Source organism: Myxine glutinosa, chromosome 9 (genome assembly GCF_964187855.1).
Source record: "Myxine glutinosa chromosome 9, kmMyxGlut1.1, whole genome shotgun sequence".
Lineage (NCBI taxonomy): Eukaryota > Metazoa > Chordata > Myxini > Myxiniformes > Myxinidae > Myxine > Myxine glutinosa.
In genome coordinates, this window is record NC_136269.1 from 93541961 (window position 1) to 93561239 (window position 19279).

At 42.0% G+C, this 19279-nt stretch overlaps 1 protein-coding gene across 1 annotated transcript in view; it reads right to left on the reverse strand.

The window, feature by feature from the left end:
• Nucleotides 1-9631, reverse strand: part of LOC137435223 (zinc finger protein ZFPM2) — a 356522-nt gene extending 346891 nt beyond the window's left edge. Inside the window, exon 1 of the mRNA XM_078784533.1 lies at nt 9417-9631. The gene's annotated coding sequence lies outside the window, so the exon portion shown is untranslated. The remainder of the gene's footprint in view (nt 1-9416) is intronic.
• Nucleotides 9632-19279: the final 9648 nt, after the last annotated feature.

The window sequence follows — 19279 nt, forward strand, 5'->3', positions numbered from 1 at the left end:
GATGCCCTTCCTGCCGCCAACACTGTTAGTCTCCTCTTGCGACACACAGGGAATTACCAGTGAACTGGTACTCAATTTGCCGACCTCAGAAGGATGACAGGCTGAGTCAACCCTCCTGGTGTTAATTCAGCGATCAACCGGGATTCAAACCCAGGATCCTAGGATCCCAAGCCGGCACCCTAACCGCTAAGCCAACACCAGTATACTCTTATGTATTGTCTTTGTGCCAAATATGAACAAAATCGTACCATGCATGTTCAAGAAATGGTTGGGACACTTAAGTAACAAAATGCCACCAGTCGGCCATCTTGGATCTGATCTCGAAAGAAAATGATGTGCATATGTAACACATCATTCCTTATCTGTCTGCCTAGTCTGAACAACATCGGCCAACGCATGTCTGAGAAATGGTTGAGGATGTATTTTCAAGTCTGGTGGTTTAATCGAAAAGGAAATGGCGACTCCACAGGAGAAATCTCAGTGTGTCGAGTGGTTCATTGAGATGAGATCCGACACGCAAGTTCAGCGTAATTTCTGTACAGGGTATTGAAGGAATCGCCATCACGGACTAGTATCAGACAGTGGTGCAAAAGGTTTAAGGAGACTGGAAGTTGTCAGAAACAGAAAAGTACTGGACGACCAAGCACAAGTGCAGCAGACGCTGAACGAGTGTGTGAATCATTTCAGCAAAGTCCCAGAAAATCAATCCGACGTGTATGAAGAGAACTGGGACTACCAAGCACCACTGTACACAGGATTTTGCATGAAAAACTGAAGCTTTATGAGGATCATTTGCAGATTCTACAGGAACTCCAAACAAATGACAGACCCAAATGCAAAGCCTTTGCCTTGGAAATGCTCAGTCGCATAGAGGATGATGAAGATTACCAGAAAAAGGTCATATTCACAGACGAAGCTTGCTTTCATGTATCGGGGAAGGTCATCTGGCACAATGTGAGGATCTGGGGCTCTGAAAACCCCCACGTGGTCATTGAACACATGCAGTACATGACAGTCCAAAGGTCAATGTGTGGTGTGGCCTTTTCTATGTCTGCTTGGTGGTTCTGTTTTTCTTTGTTGAGGATACAATGACCTCAACAGTTTACATGAACATTTTGGAAGGATTTCCCTTCCAACAGATTGAAGACCTGCACCCCGATATCATTTTTCAACAGGAAGGCACTTAGTTGTTCGAGCTTTCTTGAATGAAAAATTTCCAGGTTGCTGGATTGGCCGAGACGGACCAACCGCCTGGCCCACACGATCACCAGACATATCCCCCCTTGATTTTTTTCTGTGGGGGTTTGTCAAAGATGTTGGCTACAACACCAAGGTGGCAAACCTGCAGGATTTTCGCTCTTGGATCACAGCTGCATGCGCCATGGTGGATGCAATTATTCTGAGCCGAACATGGCAATAACTCGTGTACCGCCTTGATGTCCTGCGCACAACAAACGGAGATCACATTGAAGTGTATTGATGGTGTCCACAAAACTTTGAGTTTCTGTATCATAAAAATCAAAGGATATCGTTGTATCATATGTGATTATAAATATATTAACAACCAAAGTTGTCCGGATCTTTTTGGAACATCCGGACCATTACATATTCCATCCATTTTAACAATACTTGTGCTATCCTACTGCTGACACTCTCAGTTGATTTTATCCATTAGCTGATATACTTAGTCATTTACTCTTTCTAAATCAGCTCCATTGACTGTTTTCAATGAAAGCTCAGTATTAAAGTTTAATCAAATATGTTTGGTCTTTTCATTATTCATATGTAATCCAACTTTTGTGTGTTTCCATCTTCACTTTATTTAGCAAAGACTGACAATCCTCTATTGTATTGTTGCAAAGAGCAACGTCATGTGCTAAATCTAAATCTGATATTTGTCTTTCTGGTTGTTTACTGCTTTTCAAACTTTCAATGGTCAAATAATGCATGTGTTCTGCTGTGTGGGCTTTGACTGCCCTCCTCATGATAGAATTGAACACAATAACGAATAAATACGGAGCAGATGTGTCTCCTTGAAGTACTCCTGCTTCTATTTCAAACGCCGCGTCTTGTGATCGTACGAGTGCTGTTGTACAGTATATACATACATAGTGGAGAATAAAAATAACCTGGCATTTCTTGGACGATTGTGAGTGTCCTGTGCCGATAACTTTTTTATCGTCTTGCTGCAGGATGATCAGGAATAAAGCAAGCTTCCCTCAAAGAATATGGCAAAAAAAAAACCTTCTAAATGATGCTGAAATCGACACAACATTCTTTTTTGTGAGTATAATTATTTGCAAAACATTGGCTTCTTAAACCTGGTTGTGTGTGTATATATATATATATATATGTATGTATATGTACTATATATGTATATGTATATATATGTATATTGTATATATTGTATATGTATGTATATATATATATGTATGTATATGTACTATATATGTATATGTATATATATGTATATTGTATATATTGTATATGTATGTATATATATGTATGTATTGACTGAGCATGCAATCATATGAGAGTGAAAGGAAAGAGAGTGGCAATCATATGTGTGGGAAAATTGCATGCCAAGTCAGGGTCACCCAGATAGCTCAAATGGCAGAGCACTGGTATGGTTTTTCAGAGGACCTGGATTTGATTCTTCGTCTGGGCATGTAATTTTCCCACAAATATCAATTATATATATATATGTATATAATATATATATATCTATATATCTATATATATATATATAATCGGGAGATTAAATCAGACGCGGACGTAGCTTCAGGACGTCGATCTTTAATTTGACAAGCTTTCGACCAACAAAGGTCTTCTTCTTAGTCGTCCCCAAGTTCAACGGAAGACCGTTGAGGCCATATATATATATATATACTGTATGTACACATTCATATAGTAAGGTTCCCAAAAGAGTAGTTGAACATAAAAACGAGAAATACTAGTCATGGGAAAACATAGTGAGGCTGATGTGTGCTTACGTTATATCTCTCCCTTCTTTTATAATAATCTCTCAATGCGCATTCAATCATTTTGCTTCAATGAAGGGTAATGCCTGAAACTTCAACCTCTCCTTATTTCCTGCGATGGTAAATTTCGCCTTCTCAACTCCTGTTTTGGAAAAACCATTGTTACTTAAAAATGTGCATATCACTGTATTACATGCACACATATGGATCGCATAAATTCGTTATTTACAGATTTTCTAAATATATACACTGTTTATTAGTTGATATTCAAATCAAAAATATCATGTTATCAGTCAAAAATATCAAGAAACAGTGCAGCACCATGCACAAGTGTGTTGTCGTTGGGAATAATAATGGTTGCCCTTCATAATATTATGGCCTTTTACAGGTGACAGGTAAACATCTCAGCACTTGAATGTGTTCATAGTGTGCAAGTTGCCTGTACGGCAAGCACACCTCCATATAAATCAGTGTGACATAGTGTCGAGGAATATCCCAAAAAACCAGACCACTTCCTACCCCCACTGGCAGAACCATTAGCACAGCAAGCAATCAACCAATTGACCAACAATTGGGTTCCAATCAAATTACTGCAAGGTAAACAGAGACATAGGGAGTTCGGAACTTTGCCTTAAGTTGTGCTCATGAAAAAGCTACCCAAGAAGCCACGGACCTCCAAAACAGGAAGAATAGGTAAAGAAAAATAGAGAAAAAACTTCTAGACATTAAAAAAACAAGTTACAGGGAAGGTTGCAACTTATGAAGGTTATTTAATTACCATGCTTCTTCCAGGTAAACAAGCGGCAATGAATATGTATGCAGATTTATCAGAACCGATTTCTTCCGATATATAATTGCGACTGATAAAAAGGACTAACAATGCAGAGAAATGGAAGGGCCAGGAAGCCTTTGCATGTTGCTGATTCAGTGTTAAGGAAGGCTGATTTTGAAAAGGCCAGGAATGAATGCACTATTCATGCATAATCACAATCGACAGTAATGGCTGCATTCTTCATGTCGTCAATATAAACGATATGGATGGTAGTTCACAAAAGTGTTAGCTCAATGGTAGAAGGGGCAAAAAAAAAAAATGTAAAAAAAACAAACATCCGCCTTTTGCATTTCTTCCTTTGACAGTATGGATTAGAAATGAAAGGGAATGTAAAACTTTCATCAATGTCTTGCTTTGAGCTGCAGCCTGTAAATTATTGTGGTTATTTCTGCCTTGCCGAAGGGTTTGATCCCAATATGGATGGTTATGATTGCATTCCCATTGTGGAGGGAGTGCTTCGAAGCAAAATATCTCAACAGATGGACGAGCGCCATTGAGGGTCAAAGGTGATTTCACATCATATATGAGGTGTGCAGGTTCATTTGAGGCCATATGTAGGTCAACCACCTGAACTCAAGATGTCACCACTGATGTAGGTCAACCACCTGAACTCAAGATGTCACCACTGATGTAGGTCAACCACCTGAACTCAAGATGTCACCACTGATCTCGGTTAACCACCTGAACTCATGATGTCACCACTGATGTACGTCAACCACCTGAACTCAAGATGTCACCACTGATGTAGGTCAACCACCTGAACTCAAGATGTCACCACTGATCTCGGTTAACCACCTGAACTCATGATGTCACCACTGATGTACGTCAACCACCTGAACTCAAGATGTCACCACTGATGTAGGTCAACCACCTGAACTCAAGATGTCACCACTGGTGTCGGTAAACCACGTGAAGTCAAGATGTCACCACTGATATAGGTCAACCACCTGAACTCAAGATGTCACCACTGATGTAGGTCAACCACCTGAACTCAAGATGTCACCACTGATGTCGGTCAACCACCTGAAGTCAAGATGTCACCACTGATATAGGTCAACCACCTGAACTCAAGATGTCACCACTGATGGAGGTCAAACACCTGAACTCAAGATGTCACCACTGATGTCGGTCAACCACCTGAACTCAAGATGTCACCACTGATGCAGGTAAACCACCTGAAGTCAAGATGTCACCACTGATGTAGGTCAACCACCTGAACTCAAGATGTCACCACTGATGTCGGTCAACCACCTGAACTCAAGATGTCACCACTGATGCAGGTCAACCACCTGAACTGAACATGTCACCACTGATGTAGGTTAAACACCTGAGCTCAAGATGTCACCACTGATGTCGGTCAACCACCTGAACTCAAGATGTCACCACTGATGTCGGTCAACCACCTGAAGTCAAGATGTCACCACTGATGCAGGTCAACCACCTGAACTCAAGATGTCACCACTGATGAAGGTCAACCACCTGAACTCAGGATGTCACCACTGATGTCGGTCAACCACCTGAAGTCAAGATGTCACCACTGATGTCGGTCAACCACCTGAACTCAAGATGTCACCACTGATGCAGGTCAACCACCTGAACTCAAGATGTCACCACTGATGTCGGTCAACCACCTGAAGTCAAGATGTTACCACTGATGTAGGTCAACCACCTGAACTCAAGATGTCACCACTGATGTAGGTCAACCACCTGAACTCAAGATGTTACCATTGAACGGAAAGAAAAGATGACAAACAAACGTATTCATCCTATCACTGAAGTCGATCTTTGACAAGTCCAAAGTAATTGAGTTTGAATATTGCATTTGAGATTTGACCGGATAAGCATTGCAACCACAATCTGCAAATGATTCTGCATCCTGTTCCATGTACGCAGCTGCACAGATGAATGTTGAGGACACAGAATTATGTTCATTGCTTCAAAGGTGACGATGTTAAAGTTCTCACAGGAATTAAAGCTCAATGGGCACAGCTGGTAAGGATTGCAGCTGCCACGGGTTATTAGAAAGAAGTGACAGCACTCAGGAAGCACTCATGAAAATGTCAACTGGTAGCGGGAACGGCAAAGCGAACCGGTTTAAATGCCTTCCGTGTTGGACCTTACCTCAGCAGGTCACATGGTCACATCTTTAGCATCCAGAACCTTCCCGTTACTCCTTTATTAGAATCTATCAATGATCGACCCCATGACAGTAATGGACTTGAACCAATTTATACTCTTATATAATAATAGTTGAGCCTTCCTTGCCTATGGAAGGGCTTCCAGGGTGGCCGAGAGGTGCGCACACGTCTCCAAACTGTCCAGCCTGGGTTAGAATCCCTACCCGGTGACAAACTCTCAGCCTGGTGTTTTTCAGGCGGTGATTCATCAATGTGTGTGTCGTCCCTCATATGGGCATTAAACTGGGTGTCCCGTCTGCCCGAATTATTTGGTGGACGTTAAAGATCCCACTGTGTCCGTCATGAAGAGTAGGCAAACTATCATCAGCACCATGGGCAAGTTCCAAATTCTTGCTCGGACCTAATGTGTACAAGTGGCAACCCATCCAGGATTGTAACTATAGCAACTGCCTCTGCAGCACCGATGCTCTGTATAGAGTATGGTTCATTACCTGATCTGATCTTGCTTATAAAAGAGCAGGAAACACTGAAAAGTCCAGCTCTCCTTGCTTTCAGATCCTTCCTACAGGATGTGATTAAATATACAGTAGCGTAGCATGCGGAAGTTATAAGGGTGTTATAGGATGAAAATAGAGTGAAGATTCAATAAAATACAATACATATCTGTGCAAATGGTTTCCCAAAAGGTGTAAAGGTAAAATGCTGGCAGAGAAAAAGCATTTTGAAGACCAAAACGGTGATCGATAGTTGCTTGTATTGACATCAATAAAGGTAATTTGATCTGCATGAAACTAGGTTTATATAGGTATGCAGACACCTGACAATATGCTGAAAATAGGGGAAAAGTTTATAAAGTAAAAAAAAAAAAATGCGAGCATTCCAAAACAATACTTTATTTATTTTTTTTATTTTTTTTGTATACAAGATCGAGGCTCGTGAAAGAGCGAACATTAATCACACAGAAAGACAAACAGACACATAAAACAAATAACATCGGGAGCGGTAGACAAGATGGGGAGAGAGGGGGAAGGACACAAACACAATATTTGAGAGCAGGGACCGAGAGACATGGAGACATCGAGAGATCTGTGGGAGGGAGCTCCCACATACTTGAAAATAATAGCAAAAAGTATATATATATATTATTTTTGTTGTTATTTTCAAATAACAAATATATATATATATATATACATACATTTAAATATTAATGTATGTATATATATATATATACTTTTTGCTGTTATTTTCAAATAACAAATATATATATATATATATACATACATTCAAATATTAATGTATGTATATATATATATATATATATATAATAATTTATTTTTTCTTTGTTTTATTTGTAATATGTAACATTGTATACCATTGGAAATACAAATGCATTTTGAGAGATAGAGACAGACAGTGAAAGGGAGTGAGTGATGGTGGGGGAGAGTGGGAGAGAGAGGAGATGGACAGGGAGAGGGAGAGATGATTCCATCCTACCTGGGGCGTTTCAATAAACGGCAACTTTTTATTTTTCAATACATGAGTAGCTTGTATATGGAATTTTTTATGACTCATATATATGTATATATATACTTATACTTTGAAAAATAAGACAAACCTTGTTGTTTCTTGAACAGTGAGCATCTCAATTTTGAAAACATTGTGAACGCCGCTCATAAAGACAAATCATGCACAGGACATTATGCCACATTGATAGAATGATGAGCACATAACAGTTTGGTCTTTAGTCTGAACACGAAGTCCATATTAAATAACCGTCAAAGTGTGCCAAACCAGAGCATCATATGTGGGACAAAGCAAACGAAGCAGTGAAAGTACAATTATTATATGTGAACATTTAATTTGAAAAAAAAAAGGATTTTGGGATGCAAATTACTGGTATTAGAGATGCGTTTGTTGTCGACCTACAAGATTGGCAGCAAAAGTATTTTGCAACAAAAGTTTCCCCTACACTGTCCGTCAAAATACCACGTTTCCAAAAACAGCTGAGGAAAGAAGCACAAACATTGTGCAAATTTGCTGTACGTTGTGTTGACAGGTTAGCACAGGGTGCAATTAGATGCAATCAGAAGTAGACAGTCACATACAATTTTACTTAGACACAGCTGTCATGCCAGAATCAAATTGGAAATGCCCACACAACGAACTCATTCATGGATGTGTTGAGTTAGAGTTCGAGACAATAAAGATCCTCAAATTGATTCACATTGGAGCATTTGGATGCCATAGAAGGAACACGCGTGGCAATCCATCATCAAAACATGATGTCCGTCCGTCGCTCTGCACTGAGATTGCTGGGTATAGGTGCGATTGAGATTATCTTCTGCTCCCAGCCGTCCGTGCTGTGATCGAATAGGCAAAATTCATGACGATTTGATGCTAGATATAGGCAACATCTTGCAGCACCATCTGATATATATATATATATATATATATATATATATATATATATATATGTACATATGTGTATATGTATATGTATATGTATATATATATATATATATATATATATATATAAATATATATATATATATATATATGTATATATGTACATATGTGTATATGTATATGTATATATGTATATCTATATGTATATGTACATATGTGTACATGTATATATGTATATATGTACATATGTGTATATGTATATATGTATATCTATAGGTATATGTACATATGTGTACATGTATATGTATATCTATATGTTTATGTATATCTATATGTATATATATATATATATATATATATCGGCCATATCAGAAGGTCGTCTCTTTTTTTTTCTCATGCAGAGAGATGCTATATGTGTAGACTGAGGTGCCTCTAATGTGGAGAGATGCATGCAGCATCTCTCTGCAAGAAAAGAAACAGAAAACCTGAAGATGTGGCCAATAAGAAGTTATTATTTTATTATTGTCATTGTGTGTATGTATGTATCTATATAATATATATATATATATATATATGCATATATATATATATATCTGTGTGTGTGTGCGGATGTACCAAAACATGCTCAATTAGTGAAAAAAGAACATCAAAACTTTACTTTTGCAACTCGTATATACTTTAAGATGCTCAGGTATTACCTGTGCGCACCTGGGAGGACACGGAAGGTGACAGCTTAAAGGCTAAACCGTGAGATTTCTTCGCTCGTGCTCTCTTGAGCAAATTTCGCTTCAGGCCGCGGTACCTGCTGTAAAATAAACAATCACCTTGCAGCTACCGAACTTCAACACTTTCGCGTTGCGGCCGCATGCATAAAGTAAAAGCGATTAAAGACGTAAACACTTGGCACCTTGACGCTTCCCTTCGCGTGCAGGCGTTTTCTGGCCACGTTAGCGTCGCGATCGCCGCGAGACGTCGAGTAAACACGGACAGCGAATTGCGCACTTGATCTGCGCGGCGCCCGAACTTGGCAGCGCGCGGAACTGCGGTGGTGCGTCTTACGTTTGATCTGTCGCGGGTTGCTCTGCTTTCTCCTGGACATTCCGGACGTTTCCTCCGAGCAGTGCGCCCTGCGGCAGGCCGCCCCGGGCAGTCTGCTGGCGAGCCTCCGGCTCGGCGCGCTTCGCTCGGACGGGAGGAGGGAGGCGTCGGGAGCGGCAGGAGAGAAGAGCGAGTCGACAGCAGGGGGGCGCTCCGTGGGGATGCGACGCTTCCGTGGGGAGGGCGAGTTGGGCGGGATTGATTCTGACGCCACGAGAAGGGACGGGCCACGGACGATCGGTGGAGTCTCTCTTGACGCACTTTCCCGGACTCGGGGCATGCTCTTCACGCCCGATCCAGCACGGGAGCCGGTCGACCCACGGAGCCCGAAGCTCCGCTTTTTTAAAGTGGCTGACTCGCTTCCCGCGCGTCCTGTGCGCCCGGCTGCCCTCCCCTCACATGTGGTCAAGTCAAGTGCCTTCGCAACAGATCGTCATGATATTTTGGAAAAAACGTACCCGCCGTCATCCCGACGTATCGAATCAAATGCATGAGCGAGGTGGGATGAAAGGGAATGTGCCGAGAAAGACTATAACACCTTGAGCAAATGTCGCAGGACAGGAGCACACGCTACCTGAATCCACAGTTGTACCGTTCGGATACCGTGATCACACGTAATATGCAAAAGGCATTTAGAATCTTCTATATCTACAAAACACTCCTCTGGATGCGTGCAGTGAATGTTTAACACAAGTGTGCGCAGAGAGGACAACGGTGCATTTGTTCAACGGCGGTGGGAAAAGGTTAAAGTCCGATTCGAAAAATTATTGACAGAACGTGCAAGCCCTGCGGCCCGGTGTGCTTCCCCTGGTCTCCGTAAAAGTTCAAAGGTAAAGGTGTGCCTTGTGATCGAAGACGTGCGTGTTATTCAAGGCGCGTAACTGAGAACCACCGATCGCAATAAAAAAAGTCTGTTCCGTCAAACACATTGATTTACAAGTGCAGGGCCATAAGGCTACACGTACACGGTAAAAGTATGGGGGCAAAAATTAAATGACCGGTAGATATAACGTACCTGCAGTAAAAGGCAAAGGGTATTTTGCAGAAAATGCTGCTGTTCAAGATGTCCTCCAATCACCTCAATTTCTTCGGCTCTAGAGATACTCGTAACTTTTAATCGGACTGCTGCGAGGGCATCGAAAAAAGTTATCGGAACAAGAAACCCACAATAGTGTACCACCTGTGTACTTCATCGATGTACCACACTCTTTACAGAGCATCTGTGCTGTTAAAGCAGTTTATTGGCAAGGCCTATGCCTGGTGCTTTAGCGTTGCCTTTCCAGCAGGCAGTCAGGTTAGGAAGTTATCATTTGTCCAGGGGCCAGGCGATAACTCGACTACTCTTCGCGAAAGACACCGACAGATCATTGACGTTCACCAACGACTAGTAAGACACCGACAGATCATTGACGTTCACCAACGACTAGTGCTGGCAGACGCGCCCTCCAGAGGCACGGCGCAAACATTGACACCTTGCTCTACATGCAAAACACCCGACACTTGATAGCTGGGTCGAGATTCGAACCCAGCCTAGACAGCTTAGATACCATGCATACCGCTAGGCCATGTCTTGCCAGCCCAAATTACATACCAATATATATATATAAACCACCTTTGGAGGCCATTTTTTTCCCTGCAGAGCAGGGTTGGCCTTTTTCGGGCACCGTGGTCCCCTTTTTGAAGCAATGTTTTACAGCCGGATGCCCTTCCTGCCGCCAACCCTGTTAGTCGCCTCTGCCAACCCTGTTAGTCGCCTCTTGCGACACTAGGGAATTACCAGTGAACTGGTACTCAATTTGCCGACCTCGGAAGGATGACAGGCTGAGTCAACCCCCCTGGCGTTAATTCAGCGATCGATCGGGATTCGAACCCAGGATCCTAGGATCCCAAGCCGGCACCCGAACCGCTAAGCCAACACCAGGCCATCCCAAATTACATATAAGTATCAAATATTTTTCTTCTTGAAAAATACAAATTGTTCGACCGTTCTTTTGAAGGACTATTGTTTCTCGTTTGTCTAACTTGTTGCGTATTATATATAAAAGTTACTGCAAAGTACGGATGGAATGGTGGCCGTGAGGTGCGCTTCGCAAGGCGGAGGGAAAAGAAACGACACAACTCGGTGCCAAGTTCACCAGTATGTATTAAAAAATAAACTTTGAACAGACAATCATACATTTCATATCAATGTAAACTGAAAAACGGCAAGTATAACTTCATTTTTTTCCTTTTTGTTTTTTACAAACTATATGATATAAACAAAACAAAGTACGATGGATGCACCATTGACGAGAAAACCTCTCATACGAGGGTGAGCTGGCTCTCTATCGATTAATTAGAGATCGCACAGAACGGCGAAGAGATCAATATATCCTCAAACAGAATTCTGCAAGGAACTGAATTTCCCATTGCTTCACTGCTATTGAAAATAAAAAATAACATTTGAATAGTTGCTTCGAAAACGGTTAGCAAGTATTATTAATTGTATTTACAAACAGACAGTGCCTTCAAAAATTCATGAACGTGTAAATTACAAAGAAGTGAATGAAATATACAATAGACAACATGTGTTCGGCGCGTATACGCAAGTACAGCGCAAGAATTCAACACATTTTGAATCTCCATTTGAAACGCGCTTTGGGGCGAAGCATTACTTCCTCCATTGGCAGCACCAGAAAAAAAAGAAGATCTCGTCCAAACGAAATCTGAGCACCGCGGATGAATGCAAGTTACATCAGTGCACACACGAACTGTAAAGTTTACCTGCGCTGTATTAACAGCACTTGTTTTCTCTGCAAAAAGAAATTCAAAAAGTACGTTCCTCAAAAGTGTAATTCAATGGAAACTCAACCGGCAGTGCATCGCGCAGTTGGTATCTGAACGAATAGAGCACGTGAGGATCATCACGGACGTGGAGATGTCTATGAAGGTTCTTTCTTCCGAGGAATTTTAAAAGCGGTGTTTTTCTGCCCAAACAGCTCTCTGAGGACAGAATTTTGGATCTGGGCATTTTGGTTAGGGCGACGAGGAGAAATTCCAGGAACAGATGTTGAGAAACTCAAAACACCTTCGAGCAGGCCTGGTCTTATTCCAGGCTGTCTCATTGTCCGGGCTCCTTTCTCCTTCCCTGCAGTTGGATGAACCTGCCTCCCTCCTGTAAAGCGCTTTGAGGTCTCATTGCCTATTTTCCTTATGTCCTTACTGTCCCGCCTAGTAATCGCTTCGACTTTTTCTCCATAAAGCTGCAAGTGCCATGAGGCCTTTTTCTGTTTGTGCAAAATGTTTGTCTTAGTCACATTTAAGTCTTGTGGTTTTTTTCCTCTCTTCTCATGCCGATTGTATTCACCTGGATGGCGCATCACAGAAGGACTTTCAGTACATTTTCTTTTCACCTTGTTTTTCATCGATTGACTAAAAGCTGAAGTTTTTTCATCTAATCTCTTCTCCTGTGTGAGAGAATATTTCCTTTTTCTGTGGTCTGATGTACATTTTTGCACACATCCCGAGTTGTTATCTTTTGTTATTTCTATCCCACTGGAAGATGCTTTTACATCTTCTGACGGTTTTCCTTGGGAAGATTTTATTTTGCTTGTTGTTTTGCCTCTTTGTTCTTCTCTAAGCATTCCTGGATTTGTCGCACAAACTCCAGTTGCTGCCTTGAAAGGGCTTTTTGCCGACATGTGCGCTGCACTTTTGCTGTTTAGATTTTTGGGACACGTAACCTGGGAAGAGCGTGGTAAAGAGGTCTTTGAGCATTTTACAACAGGACTTTCATTTCCACTCTCTTTTGGACCCCTTCGTTTTCCTGTAGCACTTTGTTCATTTCCAACATCACATCTTAAGGAAACACCACCCCGCTTAGGTGTTTTGCTCAGTTGTGCATGATTTTCTGAATGTAGTGGCCGTTTGGCCCTCCAAAACTTTACCATGCTTCTTCCAATATCGGGATGCTTTTCCATATGCCTTTCGTATTGCTCCTTTTTGTAAAATGTGTAGTTACAACTTCTGCAAACGAAAGACTTTTTGATGATATGCATTACATCGGCACACTGTTCACAGTTGTACACAGTGATGCATCGCAACTGTGGTTCTTCTGCTGCACCATGAGATGACAACAGGTGTACCTTCAGTTCACCTTGGTCAAGGCTGGCATATGGACATTTCTGGCAGAGGAAAACCTTCTGTGTGCTGTGAACAACCAAGTGCCTCTGGAGCTTGAAAGGTTTAGGAAATGCCTTTCCACAGTGGTGACACGTGCGAGAAAGATTTTTGTCATCGTAGCTCGGCTTCTCTTCATCCATTGGGAAGTCATATGGTGAAGTCTCAACAGGCTGATGCTTCTTATTACGTGACTGTGTCCTTTCTTTGCTGTTTTGTAAGTTTGACAGTGTATGAAGAAGAGTCTGCATTTCAGGCTCTCGAATGACACCGGTTGAGAGGGGTGCCTTTTGAACACACAATTCCTGCTCAAAGTCGACCTTTGGCTCATGCAGTTGGCGTGATGTCGAGCAGTCTTTATAGGGATTTTCAAAGCTACAGAATTGGGAAGCATGTTCTTCAAGATGTTTGTTATACAACCACACACTCTGGAAGCACTTGTGGCACATGCCACATGTCCAAGCGATGAGCTGCCCCTTACCATGTTTGCAGAGCAGATGACCATGCAGTTGCCCCTCAGAGCTAAACCGGCGTTGTGCACACAGGTGGCACGTGTGGGGAGTCAGAACCTTTGTGTAGGATCTCATGGGCTCCTTGATCTTGTCCTGCAGTAAAATAGGGTGAAAGCATGTTGTTGCCTTGTTTGTTTTGATAAACTCAGTCTTAGATGATTCCTCATTTTGCCTCGAAGCTCTTTGTTCTTTGCCCTTTAAATCCACATGCTGTCCCCCCCATGTCAACTGAGGGATCGTCTCAGATATTTTCTGTGCATTTTTCATCCTCTTTGTCGCATTACCCCGGAAGTCTCCATTGCCTATATTGCTCTGGCACCTTGCTACATTGTCCATTTTAATAGTGCATTCCTTTGCTTCATGCCTGTAAGTGAGTGCCTCGTCATCCATCATTGTGTTGCCAATAATAAACTCTGATTCGGCACCCTGCTTTGCCAGCACCGTTTCAATTAACACATTTTCGCCCTCCTTATGTCGCTCCCATGTTTGGCTTGTTCTATCACTGGGAGCTGAGGGACTGAGCTGCTCATCTTTCTGACGGCTGTGCTCACCTGCAGCTATCGTGGCGCCAGGACAATAATCCCCATTGCAAGAAGCCGCAGGGGCTTGTTTTTCAAGGGAAACAAAGGAGAAATGGTCGTTCTTGTTATGAGATCTGCTCAGATTGTCCTTCTGCTGATAGATCACTGCAGTGCCAACGGTATCATTCTCAGTGCAGTGATGCACTGCCTTTCGGCACCTCTTTCTTTTCCTCATGCTGCCCTGTTTAGCTGCTAGAGATGCAGAGGAAATTTCTAAAACAGAAGTTGTTCTCTTTGGAAGAGCAGTGACATGTGGGATACACTTTTGTTTTTGAACTGCGCCCACATTTTCATTTTTAGCTCTATGGTTCATTGTACTTTCTCCATTACTAGATGAAAACTTTGCTTTGTTGTATCTGCTTTGGAAAATTTTATTTTTTTGTATATTTGAAGCAGAAAGTTCTTTCTCCAGAGCTTTTCTACAAAACAGTGAAGCCCAGCCTTGGCTGCAGTGATTTATTGGGAGTAATCCCTTGCTTTGGCTTTGAAAATTAATCTGACCTGCATGACCAGGATAGCTTATGCTACTAGTACGTAAAACATTTAGTGCATGTAGAAATTGCCCAAAGCCGATGTTCATTCCTTCAAAAGTACACAAAAGCTTCTTGTTTTTCAACACGGAATGTTTCAGCGTGTTAAAGGAGGCATTGGCAAAGGTGTTTGCTGAAACACTTGGACATTGCTGCTGTGTTCCAGGCATCGCCGAGGCATCAAAATTGCTTTTCTGGTCATAGCTAAGGCCGTCCATGTGTTGTTGTTTGCTTGGCCCTGAGTGTTCTGGATGGCTTATAGCAGAGGGATTGAGCAGGAACAATGTGCTGGTACAGTAATCTATGAGCGCACAGTGATTCATGTCAAAATCTTTGGCTTCGTAGACAGACATGGATCTCACAATCTTGCCCTGACTAGACAATGAGTTTCCTTCACAGCCTGTGTCGACCTCCGCAATGCTCGACTGAGTCACTGAGGCTGATCCTGGACATTGACAAAGAGGCATAGAAATGGCTGATGCTATCTCTTCCTTCATTTCATCTTCTACAGTCTCCTCATCTTTTCTTTCCACGAAAAGATTAATTAATACCAAAGGATTTTCTGAGTGATTAATTAGCACTAAGGGATTTTCTAAAGCCCAACTTTCCATTCTGATGCCCAAATCAATTCCATTTCTGAGGTCATTCCTCCTCGGAACATTGAAAGCAGATCTGTTGTGATTAGTTATCTCTTTGTTTCTCCTCAAGCTGAAAAAAAGCAAAAGAGGGGTTTTGTAGAAAGAAATGGCAACTGCATTTAAAAACTTTTCCTGGGTGAATGTTACACATTCGTTCAGCTTGCTGTTTGATGGTGTGACAATAGTTTTTGCATTGAAACACCACTTCTTTCTTGTTTCTTTCATGGTGAATGGTTTATATTGGAGCTGATCCAACACTGCAGGTAAACTGAAGGATGCAAAATTAAGTGGCATTTTCTGTTTGCACAAATGCTCCAATGCAAAGCACAATTTCTTCCAGGTTAGCCCTCTTCTTTGAAATTTACCCATAATGCCGTTCGTTTCCAGGGCATGAAAACTGGAAAAGTTTGCACTGTGGGCACCTTCAAACTTATATGCAGCGTCTTCAGGAATGTCTCCCCATAACTCAAAGCCATGGCCAACACTTCCTTTATTTGATTTTGTCTGTGTCATATTACCTGATCTCCAGTCTTCGTCAAAGGCAGAGATGCTCATTCGATCTCCTGGCATTGCATCCTTTATCTGCGCTATCACGTGGATGCAGGTGCTTTTGCAAATGCTGTCTGTTACTTTACCCAGGCTAGCATTGTGGTCGGAGGGTTTATGAAAACAGGATGCGGCCAATTGCTTGTGGTCGCTTTTGACTGGCAAGCCAGCTTTGGACGCCTCCAATTGCATGGCCCCATTCCCACGCTTGAAAGCATAAATCCTCTTCCTGCAGTCTGCTTGCCTAGGCAACACCTTTGGTGTGCCAGGCTGTTTAGAACTTTCTCTGGCATCCTGGGCAGTTATCATCAGGTCATTTGACAATGATCGAATAGCCAGGCAATGGCTTTCACAGGATGTTTTGAAAAAATGTATACGGCAGATTTGTCTTCGGTTGAAGGTAGTATTAAAATGATATGCTTCCCGTTCATCATTGCTAGCGGGGAAATAATTCCGAAAATTATGTTTAATGCGAAATGCTTTTTGTGCATTATCAAGTCCCAGCAAATGCTTGCTGGAAATACGTGTATGATGAGTTTCTGAAATTGCTACAAGCTGCAATGCTGGACAAATCACTCCTTCCTTTCTTTTAATAATCCTAGAATTGGATGGCTGCAAAAGAACATTAAGTTCAAACTGCTTTGCATTGCTCCACTGATCACTGCCTTGATCTTGGCCAAGCTTAGAAAGCAGATGGCCGACAGGATTGCATTCTGTTGGTATTAGCTTGTTTTCAGAATTGATATCTTGCAAGTATTCAGTTTGCGATATTTGCATTGGCACCTTTGGAATGCAATCAAGTACTTCGTTTCGGCTGAAAGCTATCGTTGCCTCTTGAATGCTGCTTGGCTTGTGCGCTTCAACAAAATGATGAGATGGGCTTTTGCCGTGTGAAAAATTTGGGGTATAGCAACATAGTTGTGAAGGATCTTGAGCATCGTTCTCAAATTGCACGGCAGTTCCTGTTCTATATTGATCTGTTGCTGCAAAATCACATCGCATTTTCTTGCTTCTCAGAAGCCCTTTGGCATCAAAGGCCATACATTCAACAAAGTCCGATGTCCATGCAGACTCTTCAGTTTGCTCAACAAGATCCTGTGTTTGTTCTGCACTCTGATGCAGATATATATCATCATTGTTTGCCGTGCTTAGATCCATATCAGTTTGTGCATCAAGTGACGAAGGATACGGATCTACGTCTGCCATCAAAGGTAAATATCTTTGCAAAAAATCATTATTAATGACATTCTGTTGTGATTTACTTGGCATCTGTGCCCCTTTTCTCATCTCGTCTGCAGGATTGTCGTCTGCTGACAGCTCAGAAAACACGTCGTCAGATGAATGAACAATGTTACCGGGAGTAAAAACAGACCACCCGTTTGATCCCTGCACTGCAGTCCGATGTGCTTCGGTTTCATTTTCTATGTCACAGTGGCCATGGTGAAACTGACCTGATGAGGAATTGTCGAACAATTTGCAGACGCCCTCCGGTGTTAGGTTAACATTTTGTGTTGCCTTTGCATCAAATTCTCTGGGCATTGCTTCATCATGAAAAGCGTGCAACACATCTGCGTCTGCATATATTCCTGGCAAAGTGCAAATATCAGAGTCATTTAAAAGTTCATCGGAGATAGGTAGCTCCGAGTTTGTGCCTGGAATTTCAAAGTGCTGCATATGGAAACACATTGCTTTGCAGCCCGAGTTGCACAAGGATGCAGCTGAAGCAGCCTCTTCCCCTTTAAGTTGCATTTTGATTGACGATTGTACACTTTTATTGCCAGTGGTGTATGAAGTTTCATGGATATTGGACAAGCATACCGAGTTTCCTGCATCAAAGCATGCAGCAGGCCTCCTGCAACTCTTCGTTTGCTGAGCGTCATTACGTGCCATTTCGCTTTCTATAAGTGATGGGTTGTTATCATTGTAAATGCTGCCCTCTATAGCACAACCAAGGTATTCAGCTTTTTCTATATCGTGAAAGGCTTTGTCAATTATAGACACACCAACAGCTGGCTCACTGGTCTCATTAGAGATTGTCTTCATGTGACACATGGGATTTGTCAATTCACATTGTTCAAAAAACTCGGATGAAAAATTTGCACAGTTTTCAACAGCTCTCTCTTGATCGAGCACAAGGGAGTTTCTTCCAGGGCTGTCGTAATCCTGCTTGCAACCATCTGACAGTAAAACAGCAGCAAAGTCTTGAGAATGTAAAAACGATGGGGTTTTCTCACGTGTTGAAATGCATCTACTTTCATTTATGCTTTGCTGCCTGTTTTTGCTTTTTGTTACAGCCTGTGACTTGGACATTTCCAAAGGATATTTCTCGAGGAAATATTCCATAATGGGTGAGTCCAGGAATAGGTCAGGTTGCAGTTTGCAATCTTGAAAGGGATCTGAGACATTAAAGCTTTGCAAATCATCCGGGAGTGATGGGGAGTTTTTATATACAATGGCGTCAAGATTCTTCAGATTTTCATTCAAGTCCGATTCAAATTCATTTGCAAGAGCATTTTTTTCCATGTTTGAAGCTGCTACAAAGTTTGCATTTTGACACATCGAGTTGTTACATTGTCTCTCCTTGGCTACTAACAGGTCTGTGACTTTAGCTGTCTTTTGGAAGCTGTCATCATCTTCTGAAGATGCCACAAGTGAGACATTTGATATGCTCCAATTCCTTAGCTGGCCCAGTTCTTCCATAACCATTCCTGTCTCGTCGTTTGGGTTCTCTGGCAGCATGGAAACATGATTTTCAATTAGCTCATTTGATCGATTACCAGATATCTCAGGAAAGAGAGTACAGTCAAACTCTGGTATTTGAAGATCTGAAAGCATTTGTTCTGTTTCCGAATTGAGGAT